Here is a 27534-nt window from a genome sequence, read left to right on the forward strand (position 1 = left end):
TAAATGTAAGTATAGATAAACCAAGATGTTGTGAAAATGAGACAAAGTAATGAAAGTTGGGAGGAGAAGGGATAAAGACACAGATGTTCCAACAAAATTTTTTAAATCTGGGAGGTCAAAAGATAATAAAGGTGTGAATATCTTTTTATAATGACTTTTTAAAAAAACTTTCTATGGAAGTAAAACATAGAAAAAAACAGAAATTCTAAGTATATGTATTGTTACATTTTCACAAAGTGAATGTATGAATATACTCCTGTATAAAGGACCCAGATCGAGAACTAGAACATTACCAGAGCACAGAAGCCTCCCTCTCACCTCCTTACAGTCGTTGTACCTCCCTCGAGGGCATCCACTATGCTTATTTCTAACTAAAGTGTTAGTTTTACCTGTTTTTATATGTTATAAATTAGATTAATGTACAGTGGTGATGTGTCCGGTTTCTTTTGCTCCATACTGTGTTTTTGAGATTTTTTTCATTTTGTTGCATATAAAAATAGCTCACTTGTTATTACTTATGTAGAGTACTCAATTATATGAGTATAGCACAATTTATTTATACACTTGACTGTTGATGGGCATTTGGGTTGGTTTTAGTAGGAGGTTATAATGACTAATTCTGCTGTCAACATTCTTGTATTTGTCTTCTTCGTGAATGAACATAAGTGTGCTTTTCTGTTGGGAATAATTATTTGAGGGGAAAAAGAAAATGTATTAATTTAATTTTTTTAAGATAGTATTCTTATATAAAATGTAAACTCTGACTATTGATTTAACCAAAACAATATAACATAACTATAAAAATAATATGGAAGAAAGGAAGTGGATAGGTTGAAGATAATTTTACTGAAATAAGAAATTAATAGTAATATCTAATATTAATAAATCAAGAAAGTATAAAATATTGTATTATAAAGCTGGTTGTAGTATGTAATATTATAACATTCAAAGCCAAATTTAGCTATTTTCCTATACAAAAATCAAATTACTTTAAAATAATTTATGTAAGGAAAGTTTTATATACTTGCAAATCTTTCGACTTAAAAAGAAGTATAAAGATTTGTTTAAAAACACAGAGTTAAAAAAAAGAATGATGCAAATTAAAATATTGAGATAAGTGTCAAAAGAAATTGCCAAAATAACGGAATGTAATTATCTCAAGTGGGAGAACTGCTTTCAGTTTTGTAGTATAGGTTGAGTATCCTTTAACCAAAATTATTCGGACCAGAAGTGTTTCTGATTTCTGGTTTTTTCTTTGTTTGTTTTGGAATATTTGCATGTACATAATGAGATATCTTAGTGATGAGGCTCAAGTCTAAAGATAAAATTGATTTTATGTTTCATATGTCCCTTATACACATAGCCTGAAGGTAATTTTATACAATATTTGTAATAAATTTGTCCATTTTAAGCAAAGTTTGTGTATATTGGACCATCAAAAAGCACAAGTGTCACTGTCAGTCACCCATGTGGACACTCTGTGGTTGTTTGGCCTCACCATCATTTGTGACTCAGAATTTATATGCTGCTGACAAGCAATCACTTTCTTGTACTTAGTCACACATAAGTACTTAACAGTAAAAAATGTGACATACCATTAATACAGTGAAAGAACAATGTGTTCAGGGTAACCAGTGGCATCGCCAAAATACCTGGGATGATGGTTAAGTTGTGTGTGGTGCACCTGTGTATTGACCGCGATTCATCCTATGAGATCAGGTGTGGAATTTTCCACATGTAGTGTCATGCCAACATTCAAAAAATTTCGATTTTAGAGCATTTCAGATATTGGATTTTCAGTCTAGAGATGCTTAATTCTGTACTGTTCAACTTTTCTGTAAGCCCCCTGTGCTATTTGATTTGTTACCAGTATATATATTATTTTAGTAAAAATTAAGGAGTTTATTTTGCTTTCATAGGACAGCCAGCATTAACTTAACTCTACATAGAAGTGATTATGAATCATATAAACATATCTCATGAAACCTAAACTAAATGTACCCCAGGTCAATTTTCCTTTACTTAGATCCTTAAAATGTCCGTAACCAGTCAGAGGTCACCCAACAGGAGGGGAGTGAGTCAGAAAGAAAGTCAGCATAAAGAGGTAGTTGTTTTTACTACTGCTGAATATCTTACATCTGAAAATTTTACAAAAATACATGACCATATAGACAATGCTAGGGCCCCTCCCAGGGTCTTGGAAATTGCAGTACAAGTGTGCACCTGAAACTTAAGCATCAAAATAAATCCACTCCTAGGGGCAAAGGACAGAGAGTGGAATAAAAGGCCTCGATTCAATCTCAGCTCTGCTGTTTAGTTATTATGGGATGTCAAGTACTTACTCAATTTCTCTGTCCCTTAGTTTCCCAATTTGCAAAATGGTGACAAAATCTCACAGTGTTGTGCTGTGCTGCTAATAAGATAATGATGGCATCACCTTAATGAAATAGCAGCTAATATCAAAGTGAACAACAGTTGTCCCAAATCCCATAGAGAGCCTGGAATCCTCATATCTGTGGTATAGTATGAATTTAGAAACTTCTGGTTAGCAGTGGGATATGTCCTTTCTATCTAAAATAATCCAAATTATTTTAGATAGGAAAATATGAAATTCCAGATTCTAGCATTTTCCCATGTATATGGGAATTTTATATACATATTTCTTTTTGCTTGTATCTTGAGCCAGTCAATTTACTAGCAGATTGTGTTTTGAAATCAGGCCTGTCTGTAACATTCTAGATGTCTCCCAAAAATTACAATGAAAGGAACAAGTTCTGACCAGGATCTTGTCCTTCCTCCTGCTTGTTATTTCCAGGCGTAAGAACGCAGGGCTGATCTATCCCATTGTTGGTCTCTTGGCACGAGATGTTAATTAGCAATGCTATATAAAATTCAGTTGTAGCAAAAAGGGTAAAAATCAAAGACCTTCCATTTGGAATTCCTGCAGCACTTTTACCAGGGTCGTACCATTTTGCTTACCACTTCATAAGAAACCATTTTGTTTTGTTTGTTTTGTGCTTATGGCGCTTTGATTTCAGGGTATGGATTGTTTCTTTTTCATTAATCCATGTCAGTGAGTATTTATTGAGTCCCTACTGTGTATTATTGTGCTAGGTGAGGGAGCAAGAAAGATGATTAAAATATTTTCCTGTCCTGAAGGAGTTAAAAAATCTAGCTGTGGAGCATTTCTAACGCTAAGAATTAACTCTACAAAGATATTCACCAAACTTCTCTAAATTACATTACAAGGATATTCATTGCACCATTGTTTGTAATAGAACATTAAGAGGGGTGAGGGAACAACTTAAATGTCCATCAATACAGGACTCGTTAAACTATAGTTCACCATACTTCATTAGCCTTTCTTAACCCACATCCTCGAAAACCCCAGAAAACAGAAAATATCGTCTCAATTCTCCTGAGGATTGTTCATGACCAGTGCCATTCTGAATGCATAGTACAAAAATAATTCCAGATATTCATTGCAGATTTAAAGTGCTTGAACTTCTTTCATAGGACCAAAGTTAATATAGAAATATTTCCAAGTTGTACTGTAAAGTGAGAAAAGATGTAAAATGAGAAAAGCAAGATGGACCACAATGTATATAATGAATGTATTCTGTGTAACTAAAGAAGCTACTAATAGAGTTGCTTACATGTACAGAGGGTTAGGTGAGCTAAGGCTGGATACTGGGCCCAAAGCCTTGAGCATGGAGATGACAGACAGAAGTGGCCTCAGTTCCTGGGAGTTGAGTTCATACAGGAACAGGCCAGGGAGGCAGGTCTTCTGTCCTTGGCATCAGCCAGCCCTGGCCTTTCTTCAGGCCCTTTTCCATCTCTTAGATGAGGCCCCACTGATTTGTCAGTTTGGGGATGAATTTAGTGTTTGTTCCACCGGTATGAAATCAGGAAGAAAATAAATCCAAGGGAATTTCCATTTGGTCCTGACTCCTACTCCACACGGCCCCTGCCCCATCAGCCTTACCCTGAGATTGGGTTTCAGGTGGTTCCTGTGCGTTTACAAATAAAACCAGGCTGCTTGGTGCACGCTTGTGAGGTGATGCCTGGAGCCTCACATAGTTGGGCCGGAGATTGATACGGTGTGTGCACGCCTGGGCCAATCCAACCCTTTTGATCTATTTCCGAAAGCAGCTTTTGCCTCCTGCTTCAAGTGATTGATTAAGTTAGGATCCCTTTTAGGAATTCTCTCCACTCATGCCTCCTCACCAGCTCACAGTGAGCCCTGCCAAATTTTACTCTCCTTTTATGCTACAGATTGTTCTGTTCCAAGTAGGTAAATGGAAACTGTGTTTCTAAGATGTAGCCAGTTATCCTGGAATTCCTGTTTTGCATTCCGTATGGTTTGGGCACCCTCTTATCACATCATCAGTCATGTTTCTAGCTGGGTTTTGGCCTTATGGTTAGGGAGCAGCTTTGCTTCAGAGCTTTCCTTCCCCTGCAGGCTCCCCTACTCCCATTTTGGTGTGAGAATCATGGGGGACCAGGGGTGACACCATTTATTTTAAAACAAGCCAGCACACATGTTTGTAGACTTTTTAAAACCATAGACTTAGACTGTAAGTGGACTCCTCTGGTGTTCCTCAGGCCCCACCTGGAGAAGTAGCCCTTGGTTCCATGGGTCCTGGTGGAATGGGGATCCACGGTGATTAAAAAGCACTAGCTTTGTGGCATGCAGACGTATTGCCACTCCTGTCTCCAAGCACAGTGTTTACTAGTAAAAACTGGGATTCCAGTTTTCATCTCTCATGAGTGGCGAGGAAGACGCACATGAACATGTGAGAGTATAAGCAGCTTCCCATCTCCATTTCGAAGGCCTCTTTCTACCTCCCAAACCTTACATTGCCTTTTCCAAAGTGGCCGTCCTACAATGTGCGTGAGCCTGGCCCTCAGGAAAGGGCATTGCCAGTGTTCTTTCCTCCTCCCTTCCTGTGCCATCTCACAGCACCTGGCCCACTGTATACCAAGCCTTTCCTTTGGTTTCCCCGAATCTTTGGTGAAGGCTTGTTGAAATGATCCAGTGTGGTCTCAGCTCTGCTGCAAGAAATTGGAGCTAGGGTGCAAGCGTTAATGGTTCCAAGGTCTTGGGGCAGGGTCGGGGGAACTTTGGGACAGGAATGAGGTGGAGGAGGAGAGGCCCAGCCACACTTTCTCAACCTTGTAAAACCTGAGTTTTGCTTTATTAAGGGAACTAATCATTCTCTTTTATCATCTGCCCTGTCCTGTCAGCAACTCTAGTGTCTTCCTTTCATTTTAGGATCATTTTTTTCCCCCACAAAGAAAGGCCTTCCCACAAATCTAGGGCTTTTATTTTTAAAAATTACCCCATAAGAGTTACTGTGTACATGATCATGAGTATAGTAATATTGCATTAAGTTTAGAGGTTATTTATCCATTCACTAATTTACTTACTCCGATATTCCTTGAGTGCCTCTTATGTACCAAACACAATTCAGTCCCTAAGGATATAACAAAGAACAAAAAAGACAAAATTTCTACCCTCATGAGTTTGTTATGGTGGAGATGTCAGCAACAACAGCAAAATAGATAGTTTTAGTTAGTGATGATGAAAAATGAACAAGGAAAGAGGGTAAAGAGTGATGAGAATGTGGGGAAGGGAAAGTAGATGGGCTAGATCCTCTTTGGAAGGTATTTGGGTGAATGTGAGAGTGAAACGAGGTTGGAACTATACAGAGAGCCAGGAGAAGAACACTGAGGAGGTAGAAAAGGCCAGAGACAAGAAACAGTGTTCAAGAAAGAGCAAGAAGGCCAATGTGACCAGAGCCCAATATGCAAGGAAGGCATGGCAGGAAATGAGGCCACCTTGGGCGGGTCATTGTCGACCACAGGAGGGATTTTGGATCTTATACTAGGCATATGGTAAAGCCACAAGAGGATTTTGAGTAGTGGACTGACATGGTTTGATTTATGGTTTTCAAACGTCGCTATGACTGCTATGTGGAGAATTGAAAGAAGGAAGCAAGAAGACCCATGGAAGGGCAGCAGCAGCCCAGGCAGGTGGGGTTGGCTGGCTTCGCACAGTGCCGTAGTGGTCAAGGTGATGAGAAGCCATCAAATTCAGCGTATCTTTTGAAGATGGTGCCAACAGAACTTGCTGAAGGATTGCATGTGGGGTGTGAGGGAAAAGTGAGAACTCAAAAATGGCTCCTAGGATTTTGGCCTGAATGGCTGAACAGCAATGCTATTTCCTGAAAAGGGAAAGGTGGAGAGGGAGCTGGTTTGGGATAGGAATGGAGGTGTGTCTTGCATATGTTAACTTTGGGATGCTTATCAGACATCCAAGTATCTGGAGCTCAGGAAAAGTCTGAGCCTGGAGCTGTAAATATAGGCATCATCGTTGATCACATGAGGGCCATGGGACTGAACAGAATCACTCAGGGAGATGGAGAAGAGGACAGGCTTCCAGGTTTGTAAGTGTTGGAGAGCCCCGTGGCTCAAGGACTCACACCTGGAATGGAAGGCTCACCCCTCTTGGTCTTGTGGTTTTATGAGAATCTCCACCTGGTTTCCTGGCCTCTCCATCCAGGAGCAAGTCTTGTATATTGGTGGCTTAAGGCCCAGGTCCTGGTGGCCTTCTTGTGCTCTAGTCAGAAGCCCTGGGTCCTCTTTGCAAGCAAGGTGCCCGCATCTGAATCTATAACCTACAAACTGATGGCTTCAGCTCCGGTACTACTTTCCATTTTATACCTGAACCACAGAGTTGATTATTTTGTGAGAGAGACATGACTATTTTGTGACACTTTGATTTTCCCAATGCTATATGTTTTGTAATATGGGGCAGGCCAACTAGGAGGCAAGGGACATTGCTGTTCTGACTGGGGAACCAACATTTTGATTTGCAAGATAGTTGTCTCTATGGTTTAACCTCACTCCTTGGATGTCTCCAAACACTGGTTATCACTGAGTCATTCACTGAATAGTTATTGATAGATACTATGAACCTTGCAAACTATAGTATACGATATGGCTTCTGCCCTCCAGGAGCTTAGAATCAAGCCAGGCAATTGAAACTTGCTAGCATAAAATGAGGAATAACATAATTACATATTCTTGTTTGGATCTGCTGTGGCCTAGTGCTTGGGACATCGGGAATTTTCAACAAATGTGAAAGGAACAAGCCCATAGAGGGTCATCATTGTCCAGTGACCTTTACCAACCATGAATGCTGCAAGATTCAGGGGGGAGGAGATGAATCTTGTGTGGTTGGAGAAAGTGGAGGGAGATGCAGTTAGAAGCCATGAGGTCAAGATTGGCTTTAAAGAAGGGCAGGCTTGGGCCCCAGAGGAAGAAGAGAAGCATTGCAAGTGAGGACAGAATGTGAACAAGTAGAAGATTTAGCCCCACTCGGGTTGATGAGATCAGCCTGTGAAAAAAGATGAGGATATCTTGAAGGAATAGCAGGTACATGCTACAGAGATCCCAGAAGCCAACTTGGGGCATGGAGAGAAGGACTTTGCCTGCCACTGCTTTGCCCTTCTAGAGGTTTGAGCTCATAAGGAAAATAAATTTTTATTTCCTTCAAGCCAGAGTGAGAAGTGGCCCAATGTCTGGCAGTCCTTAGAGAGGTAGCATATTGGAAAAGAGAAACAGAGGCAAGGAAGACTCCTCCATCCTGGGGCAAGCCCAGCACCTGGGAAGGTCACTCTTGTGAGTACAAGTCCTGTGTACCTGTGACCTAAGCTGGTGGCTGCCCACTCACCCAAAGCAAAGCAAGCAGCCAAGGTGGTTGCCTTGATACCGCTCTTATGACCAGACATGAAAAGAATTTGTAATAACAAAATATTGCCTTTGACAGAACGCTATAGCCTAGAGCTGAAAATGTGTTCCCACCTGCCTTCTATCTCTTAAGCTTCACAACAACTCTGTGACATAAGTATTCTCGTTCTCTCCCAACAGATGTACCATTTCAAACTGGCCCCAGGCTAATTGGCAAGGCCACAGTAGCGTGTGCCCCAGGGCACTGAGCTGTCTACTTGGGGTGATTTTAGTGCTGCCGGCACCAGCACCTGTTCTCATTAGTCACTCAGGAGGAAGACACACTGGAGGAAGGTATGACCAACTTCAAGGCTGGAAACCAAATGGAAAGTAGAAGGAAGGGATGGATGAGTCCTAAGGTTTCTGTAGTGAACGTGGACATGAGCCAATTGGTGTACCACGGCTGGCTTTCTTATCATACAGGCCTGGATCACAGCCAGCTCTTTCCTTTAGACCTCTGCCCCTGTGATGAGGGAAGGAAATTGCCTTTCAATAACTAGTGTGAAGGGAAAATAAAATCTCAGAACTCCTAACTCACTATGCCAAAGGGAAAGTTCAGCTTGCAAACTGAGTCATGCAAAAAGCTACCTTCCTTCCCTTCCTAAACAGCTGTAGCTTTACGTTTACTTTATCTCATGCAGAATGTAGATATACTGAGCAAGGTAGGAATGCATAATTGACTTCCCCACCACTCCGTTCTTCTCACATGTAAAATGTAGCTTTATTGAGTGCTGATCAGAGCCTCACAAGAATGTGACCACTTGCCTCATTACCTGCCCTCCCCTTTTTTCCCCGTTTCCTCCTCCTCTTCCTTCTGCCTCTCTCCTCTTTAAATATTGAAGTCCTCAAAACCCTATTTGGAAAAAGCACAGGACAGAGATCCGACTGTGGCCTGTGTGTCTCTTTCCTGGGTGTGTCCTCAACCTTGGTCAAGTAAGCCTCTAAATCAATTTGACATCTGCTTCAGTCACTTTTTGGTTGACACTAATAAACTCATGTTTAGGGACCATGGCTCCAGATCATTTTATTTCCTACCTCACAAGAACAAAATCTCAATTTAAAATTTAAAACAAATGCTTAGTTTACCAAACAGAAAAGGAAAACAGTAGAAGGTAAGAAAACATAAAAAGCATGCTCTGAGCCATCTTTGTTCCATTATCACCATATTTTGGGTCTTCTAAATGAAGCATCTTTACATGCAAATCTGTTTTTGTGTATTTCAACTGATTGCTGGCAAGATAGGGAGACATAAATATTTCTGGAAATGGACATGGCATAAACATTAGCAGGGCTGCAACTATATGTGTGTGTGTGTGTGTGTGTGTGTGTGCGCGCACATGTACACATGTGCATATAGTTTGAAAAGATGTGTATGGCAAGTTCAGTAGTTTGAAAAGATGTGTATGGCAAGTTCAGTCAACAGACTCTCCTCTCCTCTCTGTGATGAAGTCTTTAAGGACCTGGGAGTATCAGGCCTGGAGAGGATAGATGGGAAATGTTCTTGGAGCTTAAGGAACATTCCAGATCTTAGGCATTAATTAAGTTAGAAACCCACCATCTGCGCTCATAGCCCTTCTGATCATATTTCTTAATTTTTAAATGTCTGAAGCGTGTTTAGGTGTCCCCCATGATGCTGATGTTGCTTTAAAAATTCCAGCTGTTGCAGAGCTCTTCTCAAGGACGTTATAGGCAACTTAGCGACTGCGAGGGGTAAGGTGTTTCTGACCTCCAGTTCCAGCAGTGGCCAGGCCTGTAAAATACATGTAAACAGGCAATTGTGACTTTTTCTCCATTTTAAAAATCAGACGTAGTCACACTGAGGTCCTGCTCCAAGGCAGGAGGACTGAGTGTAAAGATATTAGCAGTCGAGTTGAGATGGGAGTGTTTTCACGTCTGGGATATATTGCTTTGTCTAACAAGGTGCCCCAGCAGGCTTCCAATTGTGGTCTCCCCAGACCCTCCCAGCTGCACAGGCTGATTGACAGACTGTGGGCAGATGCGGTGCCAGACTCCAATAAAGAGAGGGCCTTGGGAAAATATAAGGCAATTATTGATGGGTAGCAATCCACTAATCAGACAATTTCAAAATTAATCCCATATTCCCTTACTGTATTAGCTGTCTTTCTTGTTTGTATTTATATAGCAAATTCATGACTTCAGTGAAAATTCTTCCCTCCAGCCCAATTATATCTCTCGGAGGACATTAAATTAAAAAACAAGAGATATTGAAAGTGGCTTGCAATTAGTTTCTTTAGTTAAAGGTGCTGCGTGCACTTGGCAACTGTGGTGTTCATAACAGGATGCATAATAATCAAAGTAAACACTTATATTTTTCCTGGTCCTGACAGGGCAAGGGGTTGCTAAGAATAATATGCCTGGCATTACTCTGGACCAGTGATAATGGGTTAAATAATTGTGATTTGATTTGGGAACTGATTAGATTTGCATAAAATCCTACTTAAATGTCTTTACAGGCTCCTAACACCTCAGGATGCTCTGCCCTCCTCCTCGCTGTGGTTCATCCTCCCGCCTTCCCTTGCCTCATTAAGAATGCAGGTTTTTACAATAAAGTCATTCAAAGAAAACCTGGCCAGTTTCTATCACAGGTTTCCCATGTAGGATAACCTTCCAAGTAGTGATATAAGGCTTTTAAATGTAAATAAAGAAATTTCATATATTTTGTCAGTTACTTATCATGGAAGTGAATCTCTTTATTACTGTTTCCATCCTCATTTCATCTCCCTTCCCTGCCCCTGGATTTTATAAGTTTTTTTTTTTTTTTTTGACCCAAAACAGCTGGAATTCTCTTTTTGTTCACTGCAACAATTGCTTCTGCAGAATTCTTCCCGACTGCATAGTTTTGGCACTTAAACTGAGGAAAGTCAAGCATCACTGTGATTTGGAGGAATTGTAAATGGCCAGAAGCTCATTGTGTCCTGAAGACTGTGGCTGTTGACTCCTGCCTGGTCTTCCAGCCTTGGCAGTCTCTCCCTCCTTATCCCCTACAGGTTCAGTATGTTGCCGTCTGCTCCATATAGAGGTATGTACCCAGAAAAAAGGACAAGGCCATTATCTTTGCATCTGTTGAATCTGACCAGTTCTGAAGGAGGTCAGCTTCTATTTCAATGAAGTACCAGGGAATTAAATGAAGAAGAGAGTGTTGGGATTTTAGGACCTTTCCCTAACATCTCATAGTTTAAAATTTTGCTATACACTTCTATATGGGTGAGTCCTGTCCTCCGGCAGGAGGAAACTCTGGTCCCGTACCAGGACTCAATAACTTCAAGTACCATTTGATGCTTTCCCATTCTGACCCTGTCCCCAGTTCCACAGACAAACCTTGCTGCTGGTTTGGAAATAGTCAACTATTCAAGCCATTACTCTTCCCTCCTATGCCTGGGGTGACATTGGTAATCAGTCATAAAAGTCTTTTCTAGAATCAGTCTTAGAATCTTGTCTTAGATTCCTAGAGTCTTAGGTGAATCAGGTGTTGGGGGCATCCAACCATCTAGATGTTGAGATGAGGAGTGGGAGAAAAGAAGGCAGAGGAAAGCCAAGGAATGGAGTGGAGAATATACAAAGTATGTGGTGGGAACCATGAGGAACCCAGCCTTCCTGGAGCAAAAGGGCAGAGATGAGGCTGCAAGAGCAAGTAGAACCAGAATCTTGTTCAGCCTTTGGCCCCAGGACTTACTGCCAACTACTCAGAACTGGTATGCAACCTGGCCAAGAAAAGTCCCTCATCCAGACCCAGATCTCAATTTTCTGTGCCAGCATTCTTGTTACTGTTGGCCTTCACAGAATTCTAGTCTCTTTAAGATGAGGGCCCTGGGCCTGAGGTGTGGCCACTTGCTGTAAAGCTTTCCTGGTGCCACTGTCTGCTTGATTCTTGTAGCATTGCTTATTCCTTGATGTCCGATCTTTGGACCTATGGGGAGACCCTCCTGGAGACCTTCATTGTTGGACTAGCTCACTCCCATTAACCCATGTCACATTCTGCTCTGACATCCCCTCAGAAGCAGCTATGTCCCAGCTGATGCATCTAGGTCCAGGTCCCCATCCCTGCTGCCATCCAGGTATGACAATGTAATGAGACGGAACACTTGGGAGGTGAGGAGGAGATAAAACTATCCCTTTACTGAATTTTCCTATGCTATGCTAACCCATGGAGGGGAGGTTCAGAAGTATTTCAGAGGAAATGCAGAATATGAACTTTTCCTTCTCTAGACAGTAAATTGTAAGAAAAGAGAAAGGAGCAAAATGACTAGGATAGTTTAGAGCTTCAAATCAGTGTCATGTAAGAAATGTAAAGAAGAGAAGACTCACTGAGTAGGCATGGAGGAGGCAAGGGCAGGCTTAACATATTGGAGAGCCATCATGGGCAAGAATGAGCAAATGTGTTTCTGAGCAGCCCTAAGAGGTGGAATGAGGCCAATGAATGGAGGTCACAGGAAGTCAGGTTCGGAAGCGGCTCACTGTTGTGATGATTTGAAGGCACTGTTGAACAAATTGTGTATCATCGGTGGGGAAAATGGAGAGTGCTAGGGGTTGAAGGCTTGCGTTCCAGTTCCAACTCTTTAACTTGTTAGCTGGTCATCTTCACCCAGTTGCTTCATATTTCTGGATTTTAGTTTCCACATCTGTAGAACAGCGATCATAATACCTGCCTTCATGGCTGTTGTAAGAATCAAATTGGAAGGTGACTTGCAAATTGTAAAGTGTTAGAAAAAGTTTTATACTGTACAGGCTGTGATTATAGTTGTTGGTTCTGGTCCCAGACAGCAGGTTGATGAAGGAGGCTGCCTGCAGGGGTGGGCATGGGGTGCCATGGGAGTGAGTGCTGAGTGTCAACCCAGTAACGTGGATGAACCTTAAAAACATTATGCTACATAAAAGGCTACATTATGTAGCCTTATGCTACAATGCACTGGGAGCCCAATGCATTCTTCTTTTTTTAAAAAAATTGAGGTATAATTCACATAATGTAAAATTCAAAGTGTAAATTTGGTGGTTTTTAGTATACTAACTATGATGTATAACCACCACCACTAAGTCCATTTCCATCACCCCCAAGAGAAACCCCTCACCGATTATCAAGCAAGCCAGCAGCAAGTATTCACCTGACCTCCACCCCATCCCTATCCCAAGGCCATTTTCCTATATCTCCCCAGCTTTAGGAGGGGTGGGCAGCCATAGCACTAATCTACTTGCTCTCTTTATAGACTTGTTCCAGACATTTCATACAAATGGAATCATACAGCATGTGGTCTTTTGTTTCTGGACTCTTTTATGTAGCATAATGTTTTTAAGGTTCATCCATGTTACAACACATATTAGAATTGCGTTCCTTTTCATGACTGAATAATACTCCATTATGTAAATATACTTCATTTTGTTTTTCTATTCACCAGCTGACAGACATTTGGGTTGTTTTTACTTTTTGACTATTGTGAATAACGCTGCTATGAACATGGGTGAACAAGAATCTGTTTGAGTCTCTATTTTTTATTCTTTGGGTCATGTACTGCTGTGGTCTGAATGTTAGTGTCCCTCAAAAATCATTGAAACCTGATCCCCACTGTGGTGGTATTAAGAAGTAGAGCCTTTAGGGAGTGATTAGGTTATAAGGGGTCCACAACCATGAATGGGATTATTGCCCTTGTTAAAGAGGCTTGAGGGAGCTTCCTTGCTCCTTCTGCCATGTGAGGACACATAGAAGGATCCATCTATGAGAAATGGGCCCTCATCAGATACTGAATCTGCTGGCACTTTAATCTTGGACTTCCCGGTCTCTAGAACTATGAGCAATAAATGTCTACTGTTTATAAATTACCTATTACCCATTCTAAGCTATTTTTATTATAGCAGCCTGAACAAACTAAGACATATACTTAGGAGTGGAATTGCTGGATATATGGTAATTCTATGTTTAGTTTTTTAAGGAACCACCAGATCATTTTCCACACTGACTGCACCATTGATTGTACCCACCATCAATGCATGAGGGTTCCAGTTTCTCAACATCCTCTCCAACATTGTTATTTTCCAGTTTTCTTTATTATAGCTGGCCTGTTGGGTATGAGGTAGTATCTACTTGTGGTTTTAATTTTCCTTTCCCAAATGAGGAAGTCTATTCCATTCTTAACAGGACTGAACAGTCTATAAAACAAAGTAAATTAAAAGCTGCCCAAAGACCTTCATATAGAGATAGAGGCTCTGAGGTTTACTTGTCACTTCCACCACTACCACCACCACCACTGCTCCAAGTAGCCAATACTAAAGAAGCTTCTCTGTGCCAAAGACTGTGCTACATACAGGCTTTAAGGGCAACAGCCCTAATTAGAGTTATTATCATTGTCTCATTTTGCAGCCATGGAAACTGAGGCTTAGAGATGTTAAACAGCTTTCCCAAGGTCATACAGCAGAGTGGTGAGGCTGCTAGCATTTAATTCCAGGCCCGCCTCATTCTCAAGCCAAGCTCTTAACCACAATGCCATAATAATTTCTGCTAGAGAAGGAAGCCATCAAACTGACTCTCCACTCTTTCAAGATTCAACAGATGCTTCCTGAGTGCCCACTGTGTGCCCAAATCTGTGCTGGGCTCTGGGGCTGCGAATGAAGCCGCTCGAAGGGGCGGCTTACAGTCTGTCGAGTTCCGAGTTTGCCAGTGGTTTTCGTAGAGTGAAGAAACGAGTTTTATAATTTTTATTTGATTTAGCCCTCAAGTTGTTAACACCTCCAGTGCAGGGGCTGGGGAGAAGGTTGTCTATAAATATTAGCTCCCAAAGTAAAAATGACTCTTTCATCTTGGCAGACCTAATTAAGCTGTTGATTAGAGAAGGATCAGCACCTCCGTCTGTAACAAAAGACACTGTCTGTCAGCAGGAGGTTCGGTCACGGCAATTTCTCCCGCAATTTAGAACATTTGGGAGGACAGAACCCAGGCAACTGAGGGTGTCAAAATAGATAGGTCTTACTTCATATAGCTCCCCCACCACAGACACACAGACACACACAGCCTCTGGGAGACTGGAAACCTTGCAGTCCAGTCGCCTGGGAGGCATTAAACATCTCTTTAATACAAGCTTCAAGCAATAGACAAATTTACTGACAGAATCAGTACCGATTATGGGGCACAAATAGAGCCTGGCAGCTCTGGAATAGCTGCCTCTGTCTAGAGGACTCCAGCCAGGAAAGCAGTGGTGCCTGGGGAGAAGAGGACGTCGGAATCTGGCCAGCCCCAGGCTTCCCCTTCTACTTCTCTCCAGTGGCACTGGTTGCCCCCATGGGGCATGCAGCTGTGGCAATCCTCTCATGGGAGCAGTTACTGTACACTGACTTTCCTTAAGTCTCTATTGCAAAGAATAGGCTTCTTCTATGGAGGTTCAGGGAGTCTACTTTGGTAGAGAGGAATGAGAAGTACCTTCGTGCAAGAAAGCCTGTCACCCTCAATGTGAAGATCTGCCTGGAGAGCCAGCAGGAAGCATTCACCAAACCACCCCATCCCCACCCCAAGGCCATTCACAGCAACTGCAGGGAAGTGAGGGAGTCACAGTTTCATTAAATACACCTCCCTGTGACCCACAGGGTGTGTGTGTGAGAGAGAGAGAGAGAGAGAGAGAGAGAGAGTGTGTGTGTGTGTGTGTGTGTGTGTGTGTGTATTGGGGAACAACTTTGTGGGAAATGGGGATGGCCATTCTAAACCTACTATAATAATAGCTGGCATTTACAGTGTACTTATGATGTGCCAGGCACTGTTCTAAGCACTTTACATATATCAACTCATTTAATCCTCACAGTGACCCTATTAAGTAGGTCTTATAATGCTAACCCCAGGTTACAGATGAACAGACTGAGGTGCGACTGATAAGGGAGCCTGTCCCCAGCCACTGTGCTACTGTCTGTGGACCGTGGGTACTAGTCTGAACATTTACCAGTGATGCACGTGGCTCACAGGAGTCAAATTCCGTTTATCAGTACAGACAGTAAAGATGATGTGAGAAGGAAAGATGCTGATGGGGAAAATTCTCATAAGGGAAAAGAATTAAGGAAGTGGGTAAGTTCATTTGTTTAGTCAATTCATTTTTATTGAGCAACTACTATGTACCAGTTACAGTTTCTGAGTTCATGGAGCAGAACAAATCAACAAGTTTAAAAATTACAAGTGGTGATCAGTCCCATGGAGGTAGCAATAGAGAATGACAGGGCTGGAGGGAGAAACCCATGTTAAAGGGGGCATCAGGCAATGTCTCTCTTAGGTGACATGGAATCAGGGGCCAGCGTAAGCCATGTGGGGAGCAGAGGAAAGGGCTTCCTGGGGAGGGCTGTCATCGCAAAGGTGCTGGTGGAAACAGGCTTGGTGGACGGAGGACCTGAAAGACCAGGATGCCCAGCCAGCTGTGAGTGGGGAAAGGGCTGCATGGTGAGGCCAGAGAGTGTGGGCACACAGAGCAAGAGGTTGGGTTGGGGGGACTTTTGATTTGGTTCTGGGAGCAATAAAAATCTACTGAAGGAGAAGCTTAAAAGCTACCCAGAGGAAAGTGACATAAAAGGACCTTGGCCTTTGTGAGAATGACTGGAGGGCAAAAGAACAGGCAAGGCCAGGTAGGCAGGAGGCTATGCCTCCATGGCAGCAGCATGCCTGGGGCCACAGGTCACTGAAGAAGACCCTGGGGCCTGGGAGCAGCAAAGGAGAGAGTGAGCCACTCCTGAAGATGTAGCAGCTGCTGGGCGAGGCAGTGTTTCCTCAAGAAGGACAACATCTCTGAGGAGTGTTGCCAAGATGGACAGTGGACAAAAGGCCTGGAGTTGCCTCGCAGTTTCTAGCAGACAGCTGAGGCCATGTCCCTGAGGGATGGAGAAGGGAGAGTGACACGTGATGGTGGCTTCAGGAAAGACCAGAACTCTGGTGCCTGGGGGAGAAAGGGACATCAGGATCTGGGCAGCAAGTGGCCAGAAGGGCCAGGAGAGTGCTCTTCCCTCCACAGACACACTCTGAGCCCCGACCATGCAGCTGGCTCTTGGGCAGCAGGGGAAGGCTTCATGGCCGTGACCTTGGAGGTGAGCCCACAAGGTTGAGTAGGGATCTGCAGGTGGAAGGCAGGGTGGAGGGCTTCCAGGCAGAGCCCTGTGGAGTAGCTGCTTTTCAGAGCCCAGGAGACAGTCACTGTGGCTGCAGCCCCAGGACTGGGAGGAAGGAGGCTAGGCTGGGGACAGATTGCCAAGGGATGAAGGGGGAGTTCTCCCCTAACAGAGCCCTGAGCTAGGCCACCCACTGTGAACGGTCACACAAATGGGGCAGGATTTCAGCCTGGCCTCTTGGCATGTCAACTCCTGCCTTCCCTGACCACATGCCCAGGGCAGATCACTCTGCACCCGGCCCCCCAGCCTTCCGGTGGCCACCTCATGTACTATGCATCCAGGAAGAGAATCAGTCGCAGCAGATCTAGATGTTAATAAAAATGAAATCCCAGAGCAGTCACTGAAATTAGTCCGGGTATGATTGAAATGCCAAGGCAGGTCTTATTATTTTTATGAAGCTGTGAATAATATAAGTATCCAATTGATAAAATGTTATTAAAGCTGACAGCCCTTAAGTGATCTAAGTGGTAAATATTGAAATGAGGTCTCTGCAACTCGGTGCCCGGGCCTGCGGCAGTAATAAGCATTGAACAATGATTCTGGGGACTCTAGGGGGCTGCAGAGCTTGGGGGGAGCAAAAACACTCTTCCTCCTAAATAATTAAAGCAGGATTCCAGGGATGGATCGCAGGTCCTTGTAGTGGTTTGTTAATGTCCAAAGGAGCTAGCTCCAGGCAAAAGCTCTGTTGGGCTATCCCTCCCCTACTGGGGGTGGGCAGGCAGTGGAGGGGGCTGGCTCCACTCCCCACCAGCCCCCAAGGAGCCTGCAAGAGCAAGCTGCATATTTCAGCTTTTATTTATAATATAAACAGACTGGTGCAGCCTGAGGGCAGCTAATAGTTGATGAGCAGTGGGGAGCTCCACGTGGGTTAGAGATTTTATTAGCACTGCCTTGGAAAAAAGCCACCATGGAGAGAAATTTAAAATGTGGTGTCTTCCTAATAACTGGATTATTGAAGATGCTGCAGGGAGCATCTTTCTTTACCCTGCTCCTAGAAAAAGAAGCCAGAGACTCTCCAAAAGTTGTCCTCTAGCCCATCCTTAGCTAGGGGTGCTGGGGTGACTTGAGCCTCCCTGAGTTTGGCTAGGTGGTGAGTGAAATTGTTTTCCTTCCCTTCTAGGGCTTAGGAAGTACACACTAAGTACACTCTAAGAGAAAGTACACACTAAGCCGATCTGTGGGAGACAAGGAGGTGGGAATATGGATAGAGCCCCTTGTGACTCCCACAATGACAGAATGGCCAGCAGAGGTGACTGAGTCACAGACTTTGGTCCCAGCCAGCTGTGTCAAGCACATTCCAGAACCTGTCTTTAAGGGGTATAGAGAAAGGGGCAGGAGGAAGCCTCTCTGGTCCTGGAAGCCCTGCTGTGTGTGGTGACAGTGCCTGGATGTCAGGGTTTGGGGCCGGATAGGGAGATCCCATGCTTTACTCCATGCTTCATAAGTCCAGGACATACATGCCAAGAGCCTGGGGCCTTTATGTTGAAAAAGTCTCCTTGGCCCAGTGACCCAGGGTTGAGGAGGTGACCCAGGTCTGCAGTGTCTCCTGGGTGACCCCAAGCTGCCCGATACGGTTTGGCACTCTGTCACCACCCAAATCTCATCTCAAATTGTAATCCCCATAATTTCCACATGTTGAGGGAGGAACCTCATGGGAGGTGATTGGATTATGGGGGCAGAACTGTGAGAGAGGGCATTCTCATGAGATCTGATAGTTTCATAAATGGCTGTTTCCCCTGGGCTTTACACACTCACTCTTGCCTGCTGTTCTCCTTCCACCACAATTGTAAGTTTCCTGAGGCTTCCCCAGTCATGCAGACTTGTGAATCAATTAAACCTCTTTTCTTTTAATATTACCCAGTCTTGGGCTGTTCTTTATATCAGTGTGAGAATGGACTAATACACTGCCCTTTCTGGAACAACCTTCTTGAGGATAAGTGAGGACAGATGAGACCATTTATTCACCAAGTCAGGCTTCTAGGTGAAAACTGGCAGAAGCCATCATGGTACATGGTACAAGAATTGTTTACATAATGATTTTCACTTATAAGATTATTTACTTTTTTCAAAATCTAGTTTATAGGTAAGGAAACTGAGGTTCAAAGAAGTTAAGTAATGCTAAGTAACGTGTCCAAGTGATAAAGCAACGTGGAGTCCTTGTTCTAAAAACCCATACTGCTGACTTTAGGCACAGGGAAGAAAGGATTTTTAAGAACTAAAGCTCTTGTCTCCAGTCCTTATTTAGCCCTTCATTTCCAACAAATGGCTGCTTTTGTAGGATCTGCAGGGTCTTACACGAAACAAGTTGGGGTGGGCTCTCAAGCACTTCTGTGGGCTGACTGCTTTCTGCAAAGCCTTGGAGGAGAAGCTCTGTTGGGAGCTGGCTGTGCCCTGCCCATCTCCCATCACAGTCCTGCCCTGCTCCTCCTCTGTGTTCTCCATGTGCTGCTCACAGCTGCCATTTCCAACTTCCATGAAGATAGAAATTGCTCTTTCCTCAGCCTTGTGCTTTCCAACTCCAGACAATAAAATGCCATTGTATGTATCAATCAGCAGTAACACCGCCTTACATCAGCCCAGGTCTTTCAGATTTATCATCACACTTAGGCTTACTACAACCCTGTGAGTGGGCGGGGCAGGGCGGGTTTTCCCAGGTTGCAGTTGGAGAAACTGAGTTTTAGAGTAATGGATGTGAACTTAGCCTTGTTCATCAAAGTCTCCTGGTGCAAAGTCTCCTTTCTGCCCTGACTCCCTGATGGCCGATGCTGCTGGAGGTAAAAGGCAGCCTGGAGTCTTGAGGAGTAGGCAGTGAACCTCAGAAAGCCAGATTCTGTCAGCGGGAGATGAGCGTTCTGCTGCTGGTAATCTAACGGAGTGGGACTTGCCTTACCAGCCATTTTTGACATCTGAAAGGAAAGATCGTGGAATATTTTTGAGGAACAGAGATCGGAGCCCTTGGGGATAGGCAGTGGCTTTGAGTGTAGCTCAGGAATAGGGAGCAGTTGGCAAATACACTAAGGAATATTTCAACTTATGCAAGCTTTAAGTAGCCCACTTGTGCGTCTCAGCGCCTCTTTGGGCCTCTGTAAACAGCAGATCGATTGAGCGTCAGGCTGTTTTCATAGCTGTCCCGCACACTGGGAATATTAGATGAAGCAAACCTTTTATTTAGTTCCTGACAGGTAATTAAATTTGCCTCTGCATTGGTTTGTGATCCAGCCGAGAAGCCAGGAGTCACATTCTGAATGACTGTAGCTATTTGCTGGAATATTACAACTTAATTTTGCCTCTCAAGTTGTAAGTAGAGATCTTGATTCAGTGGAAAGTTTGACTCAGGCTTGGGGCTCCAGGTTGGAGATTTCATTTTTTCCAGCAGGAGTTCGCTCTCCGTCTCAAACATGTGAGAGCCCGGTTTCCACATTTTTTCCAGAGTGGCAAACTGTGGGAAAAACTGAAAGTTACAAAGTAAAGAAAACAGCATTTGGCAACAGCAAGGGAAGGAATCTGATGCCATCCAAAAGACCTGTTTCTTTGGGAATCAGGGTTTATTTCAGTAACAGAAAGAGGTTTTGGATTCTGTGTTCATTGCAAATGCCAAAAAGAGCTACCACAGCTCTGAGAGTTTTTACAAAGAGCTTGTGAGATGAGGGAATGCAGGAAGGGCCTGACAGATGTAGCTTTCCTTAAAGTCCAAACTCAGTCTTGGGGACATTTCTCCATAACCCACCCTAGCCACTTCCCCATGCATTGTGCCTGGACTCCAAGCGTGGCACAGCAGCTCCTCAGCTCTGCAACCTTGCTCCTTGTTCAGCAAATGCCTAGTTTGAAGGATTGAAGAGAGGAGGTACCAGGCTATTGCACCAAAGTAGAATCACAGAAACCTCATCGTTGAAAAGGACATTGAAGATCTTCAGGTTTTACCCTTTGCCCCTCTATTCCATGATTCCATCTACAGCATCACAGCAAGGGATTGCCCACACTATGTCTAAATACCTCTAGTGACAAGAAACCCACTACCGACCAAGGCAGCCTTTGTATCTCTACAGAGCCTTGTTCTTCCCTTTACAACTTGAGATTGGTCTCCCTTTAGCTTCTTCCCTGTGGTCCTTCCTTGGAACCATATGGAAAAGCTGGATTGCTCTTCCACCTGGCATGTGTAAATAATGTTCAATGACTGCTCTCTACAATGATGATTTCTGAGACCCATGAACCCAGCCAAGCTCCCCATGTACTGCTTGCCCCTTTGTTTCACGGCTCACCCCCAGGCATAATGTGGTTCGGAAGTCTGGTACTGCTGCCTGGAGTTTTTTGATGCAGTAGCAATGCCACTATTAAGTTTCTCAGAACAAGAGTGGGGCCCGTTGTAGCACTCCCTCCTGCCCCCACAATGGCATGCACTCCTTGCTTACAGAAGGAAAGGCTCTGAAAGCCATAGGCAGAGGCAGCTCAGTCTTTTTCTTCCTAAATCAGTGCAGGTGGAGGATCCTGGGGCTTCAGGAAGCATTCCCTCAGGAGCAAACAGAGCCTGCAGTTCTGGGCTGAGTGGACAGGGATGGAGGAGTTGGCCTGACACTGCACTTGCTATTCATGTAATGATGCCCCCAGAATCCTGAGCTCTAGCTTCAGGGCTGAGTTGGGCTAGGGTGGGTCATGGAAGACTATCCCCAAGATAGAATTTGGACTTCAGAGCAGGCCATTTTGGGGTTTTCCTGGTCCAGTCTTCTGCTCCAGAAAAGAAATCCTGAACTTCAGGTTATCGGCCAACCAGGAAAGCTCATGTGACTTTAAGAACTATACCACTAACATACTTTGATTCACAGAACCATAGTCAGAAAGTTTTGAGAACTTGGAGTCAGAAGTCTCAAGTTTACGTCCAAGTTCATTCCATCACTTACCATGTGACCTTGGTAAGTCCAAGTTCATTCCATCACTTACATGTGACCATGTGCCTTACAACCTCTCTGATTCTTTTTCCATTTTGAGTCTTAGTTCCTCGTCTATAAATTAGGACTAATATCTACATGCTACATTATTCAGGGGTGTCCTAAAGAATGGATGATCTCACATTGGAAAAGTACTTAGCACAGGGCTGCACATCACTGATAGGTCCTTAATATTATTCTCCCTTAGTTCCCTTTCAGTTTTATCTTCTTTCTTGGTGATGATAATGCTTATGTGGCAGGATTTTCAGAATCAGGTGAGATTATAAATCACAAAGTGGCATATGATGGTTATAATTATCATTATTATTATTCAGAGAGGAATGTATTAAGTGGTCTTGGTAGGGATTAGGAATATTGGCTGGGCTATTTTTCCACCCTAGTGCCTGCCAAAGACCGAGGACTGTTCATCTTACTCCAGAGGCAAATGAGGGAGATATCACCAGGCAGTGTCAGGGTGTCCTGGAGGAACATAGGCAGTTATGGCTATAAAGTGTTCTGTTCATATTTATTCTGAATATATTTACTGGGGGCATCTAGAACACTGTGTGAAGTGATGTTGTCTGTGGACCTTGCAACAAAGTTTTTGTGGATATTGAGAAAGTGAATTTGCCCCAGAAATCAGTTCACGTGCAGGTGTGCATTTAAATTCTACAAATTAGGTCTTTATTCGAACATTACCTAGGGAAAAGACATTTTTCCTTTAATGTTTGAATTTAGAAGAAAGAAAGGGAGGAAGGAAAGGAGAAAGGGAGGAAGGGATGAAGAGGAAGAAGGAAGGAAGAGAGGAAAGGAGAAAGAGAGGAAGGGGGAAAGGATGCAGAAGAAAGAAGGAAGAAGGAAGGAATAATTAGAAGGTCTCAAAGAAATTCTTCAAGCACTGATGGGTTCTCACAGTTAAGGCATGACTCTTGTCAGGTCTTGAATATATCTGGAGAACTCCATCCTGTGGGTAGTAGAGGCTTTGAGGGCCAGTGAGTGTGGGGCCAGGGGTCTCTGTGGACTCTTGCAGTGGGAGTACTTCATTTGGGTTGACAGTCTGTGACTCTCTACAGGCAAACGTGACCAGTGCTGCCATTTTTCCAGAGCTGGAGCTGTTTGGGCTGCTTATTGCATTTGCAGATTTGCAAGCAAATGTATGTGTTTTACAAATGGAGTGAACACCTTATGTTTCTGATTGATGGGCCATCAGTTGCACAGTTGTTGGGCAGTGATTGATTTTCCAACCCAGCTGCTCCAGCTGTGCTGCAGATGCGCCTTGTCTGAAGTCAGAGGGCTAGTGTTGTAAGCCATGGAGAAGATCCTAATTGGAGTGATCCCTGAGAAATCGGCCATTGTGATGGCTAACAGCCATTAATTTTGGGCTTAGCTTGGGGTGCTATACTACAAGCTCTCCCTTGGTAATTGACATTCCCAATTGGATCAGTGCCATTTTGAAACTCATGATGATGCAGATGGGGCCAACAGAAGCTTATTCTTGCCCAGTCTGCTGAACCAAAACTCAATTTTTGAAACATCTTGTGTTAGAATTCCAAGTTAACATATGCTCACGTTAAAGGGCTCAAAATATATAGATAGGTAGAATAAAGACAGTGAAAGTCAACCACATTCTCACCATCCATAGATAACCATGGTTAATATTTTAATGTATTTTGCTTTGGTTATTTTGTTCTCTGTTTACACTTTTTCAGACTTGGATTCATACTTTAAACATAATTTTATATCATAGTTTTAAGTTTTTAAATTATAATTGGGAACACAACATATGCCTTTAAATTAAAAATAAAATTGCTGAGCACACAGATAATGTAAGCTTAATTGCAGCTGGAGAGAGAGTTATTTAATAATAATGTGAGGCGGGGGATAAGCCAGGAGACCTGGCTTACAAATGGTTTTGCCCTGGCATTAACTTATGCTGGGTCCCTAATCTGTAAAATAGTGACAGGAATACCTGCCTCACTTTCTAAAGAGGTTATGAAGTGCCATCCTGTGCAACACATTGGAGTCAAGCACATGATAAAGGGAAAATATTATCGTTATCTCTTAGGAAAACGTTCCCAGCATGTCAATGGCACCCATTTGTTTAGAATCTGGCTAATTAGAGATGATCCTGTTTCACTGGCATAGACCAGGTGTGCAGCGCGTAATCAGCTCTTCCTCTGGGTTTTTACTATAGAGGTAACTTGGGATTAAGAGAACCTATTCTGCCTGTGGGGAAGGTTTGGGCAAGGCCTCTTTAAGCACCAACATCTGCCATTTAGTATCCTTAAAAAGGTTAACATAGGATTACTTTTAAACACTTTGATGGAGAACTTTTTGCTGGACCTTTTTGAAGGACCTTAAGGTCCTCTGGCAGTGGAGTGACTTTCTGGCACTATTCTCTGACATGCCTGTTCAGAGCACTGGCTTTGCACTGTGGGCAGGGGAACCCGGTGCTAAGGCTGCCCTGAGGTTTAGAGGGATGGTTGACCACGGTGATATGCCATTGTCGTGCCCCCTGGCAGGGCTGCTGTGTGGAGGCTCAAAGGGCCCCTTCACCTTGGGGGTCTGGGTCAGGCAGTCGAGTGGCCATGATGGCTGCTGATTCCTCCTGCCAAGGGGGCCCTTTAAGATTAATTCAATTTAGTCTTTCTGTGGCCAATAAATTCATCTAACATCCAGGCCAGGACTGGGCCCCCTTTTGCCCTTTATATGACTGCTGGTGGCCTAACTTTAGTGTCATAATTTGAAAAGAGACCAAAAGAAAAAAAATCACCTTTTGTGCTTTTTGAGTTCTTAAAATTTTTATTCCAGGAGAGGAAGTTAAATTCACAGGAACTCCCTCTTGAATGTCTGGGTTCTGGCACCTGGACTGCTCCATGTGGGGTTTGATGTTTGCTTAATAAAAAATTTTCATAGCAACTAGTGTAGGGGGCCTCAAGCTTGCCCTCACATGAGACCCACCTGAGGTTCTATCCTAGACCAATCAGATCAGAATCTCTGGGGGCAGAGCCCAGGCCGTGGTATTTTTAAAGAGCTCTTCAGATGATTCAAATGTACCACTAAGGTTCCAGACCATTGAAGGGAGTAGGGTGGCATCAGTAAATGCTGCCCAATACCCTCATTTCCAAAGTGACAAGACCCAGGCCAGGTGAGATGAAGTAACGTGTTCACTAGAAAGCACAGCAAGACAAAGGCACGCTGACCTCTGGAGTCCCAGTGTCTGAGGTGGGTCACACATCTTTGGAAGTGTTCTGTGGGTCCTGAGTATGAGCTGACTAATGACTCTTATCCACCTAGCAGCAGCTGTAAAAGCACAAAGGGCAAGCATGCTCTAGGAAGTCTTTTAGTTCTATGAAGATGGTTTTGGTGTTTTCTCTCCTCTCTGGTGCTGTGGCTGAGCAAGGCATTGCCAGTGACCAGGGGAAGGACCCATGATACACTTGGAGGATTAGAGGAGACATGGGGGAGGGGGCAGGGGCCCTGATGACTGTGAGGACAGGGGACTGGACAGCGCAGAGCTGGGAGAGAGAACACCCAGCTCTTTCTTCTCTTCCTGCTGTGGCTTTGCCATGTTCCCAGCTTCCTCCAGGCTTCCTTTTCTTCATTTACAGAATCGTAGGTTTACAAGGTGCTTCCAGGAGACTTGTCCTCTGGCCCTCGCAGCAGTGCTGGGAGGCAGACGGAGCAGGAAGCTTTTATCTCCATCTTACAGATGTAGCACAAACGTTGAGAAGCTCCACAAGCCTCACCATGGAGTGAGAACATCTCAGAGCCCCCTCCCATCCCATTCTCTAGCATTTTCTAGAAGTTTCCAGACCTCATGTGAGTTCTTAAACCAATCTGTTGGTTTCAAAACTCACCTGTCCTTCCTGCCCAGCTTCTGGGACACAAGTCCTTACTCTTGCCCCTTGGGCCTCCCACCTCCCCTGCAGTGTTAGTGCTGGTTGAGGGTCATTCTCCAGATGGCCCCAGTGTGCTGAACCCCTCCTTCCCCCAAATCATTGCTGCTCTTGGCCAGCCTGGCCTTGAGAGCTTTGCTTAGCAAGCACCTCCTGAGCCTTCTCCCAGCTTCTGCTACTGACCTCGCTAGCCACCCAAGTCTCAGCAGTTTGATCATTCCTCCCAACTCCAATCTTCTCACTCCTTCATGCCTGCCTTGAGAGCTTCTGAGAGTTTGAATGGAGTCAAGTGAACCCCCTTGGTAAGTCTAGGGCTGGAGAGGGGCGTCAGCTACACGAACAGAGCTGCCCGCCACTAAGGTCCTGTTACACAGAGGAGGAGATGAGGGCCCAAGTCACTGAGCCTGTGAGTGACCAGGTGAGAAAGGAAACCTCCGCCTTCTGAACTCAGGCTGGTGCAGATGGTGAGTCAAACCCAGCCCAGGGACAGGGAAAGCAGGCGTGCAAAAGAGCTCACAAGCACATGCAAGTGCCCAGGGCTGATTCTGAAGGCTGCCCTCTCCCCCACCCCCTGCCTTCAGGCCCAAGCACCCCAGGGTGCTCCCAGACACAGGTGGGCCACGGGGCTGCCCAAGTCCCCACCACTAACAAAGGCCCCTCGCCCTGGCGGCCTCTGGAGGCTGGAGGCCTTTGAAGTGCACAGCCTGGATTATTTAATATAATGGAACAGTGCAACCTGACCCATCAGAGACATAAATTTCCAGGTGTTTTAAATTTGTTTTCCCCATCAGAATGGTAAATGGCAGATAGTAAAATTCAGCACCAGGTAATGGCTGTTGGTAGAGAGCTGGCCGCAGGCCGGGCTCCTGCCACTCCAGGGTGGGCTTGGCGGCCTAGGCAGCCTGGGGTGCACCAGAGGCGGCCCTGTGTCCACTGACTACCCTGGACAGGAGGCTCCGAAGCTCTGAGAGGGATCTTAGGCTGGGGCTGAGTGGGGATCACGGTCCCTTGGTTTCCAAAGAGGTCTTAGGGCATCTAAATCTTCTGCCCATGAGGGTCTCTCACCCCCTGACATCTGTGCAGAGAAACTGACGGCCCCAAGCCCCCTAGGTTAAGTGAGGTGCGAGTGCCTGTAACACCCATAATGAGGTTTCTATTGCCCTTGCCAAGTTCAATTATGGGCGCATCTGCTTTCTGATTCTTCCAAGATGGCTTGATTTTTTTTTTTTAACCCAAACTACAAAGGAACAGTCTGCACGGTAGCTTTTTGCAGAAGGTAAGAGATGCTGACTGCTTTTTCCAGACCCCTCTTTTTTTGAGATGTGTGAGAATCCGCAGGGCGGCTGCTGAGGATAGATGTTACTCCAAGTGATTCTGGAGAAATCTGATCCTTGGTCCCACTCCCCACAAGGCCCTTCACCCTTTTCTCTTCAAAGTCATAAAGGATGAGGCAGGTTCCCCTGCCTGCTACTCAGAAACCTTCTGTGATTTGTCACTTTGAATGGAGAAATCATTTCACATTTATTTCCCAAACAGGAAGCACTGGCTCAGAGAAGGTGGAAACCCCAGAAATTAGTGTAATTTAGGAGATGGAAGTGGGAAGGCTGTTGCTCCTTACCAAGGTAATTGTCATTCTCTACTTGCTTTGGGGGTAGGTCCTTAAACAGGGGTAGGTCCTGGTGTGATGAAATAGTTGTGTGGCACTGATAAAGTTCTCTCCATCGGTCTAGCGGTGTGTGTGCAAGTGTGAATGTGCACATGTATGTGTGTCCATTGGG

General features: G+C 44.4%; 1 long non-coding RNA gene across 1 annotated transcript in view; it reads left to right on the forward strand.

Annotated features, from left to right (window-relative positions):
- The first annotated feature begins 1019 nt into the window (after positions 1-1019).
- LOC144579169 (uncharacterized) overlaps positions 1020-27534 on the forward strand; it is a 33528-nt gene continuing 7013 nt past the window's right edge. The window contains exon 1 of the long non-coding RNA XR_013526109.1: positions 1020-27378. This is a non-coding gene — a long non-coding RNA (uncharacterized LOC144579169). The remainder of the gene's footprint in view (positions 27379-27534) is intronic.

The sequence above is a fragment of the Callithrix jacchus genome, chromosome 14 (assembly GCF_049354715.1).
Source record: "Callithrix jacchus isolate 240 chromosome 14, calJac240_pri, whole genome shotgun sequence".
Lineage (NCBI taxonomy): Eukaryota > Metazoa > Chordata > Mammalia > Primates > Cebidae > Callithrix > Callithrix jacchus.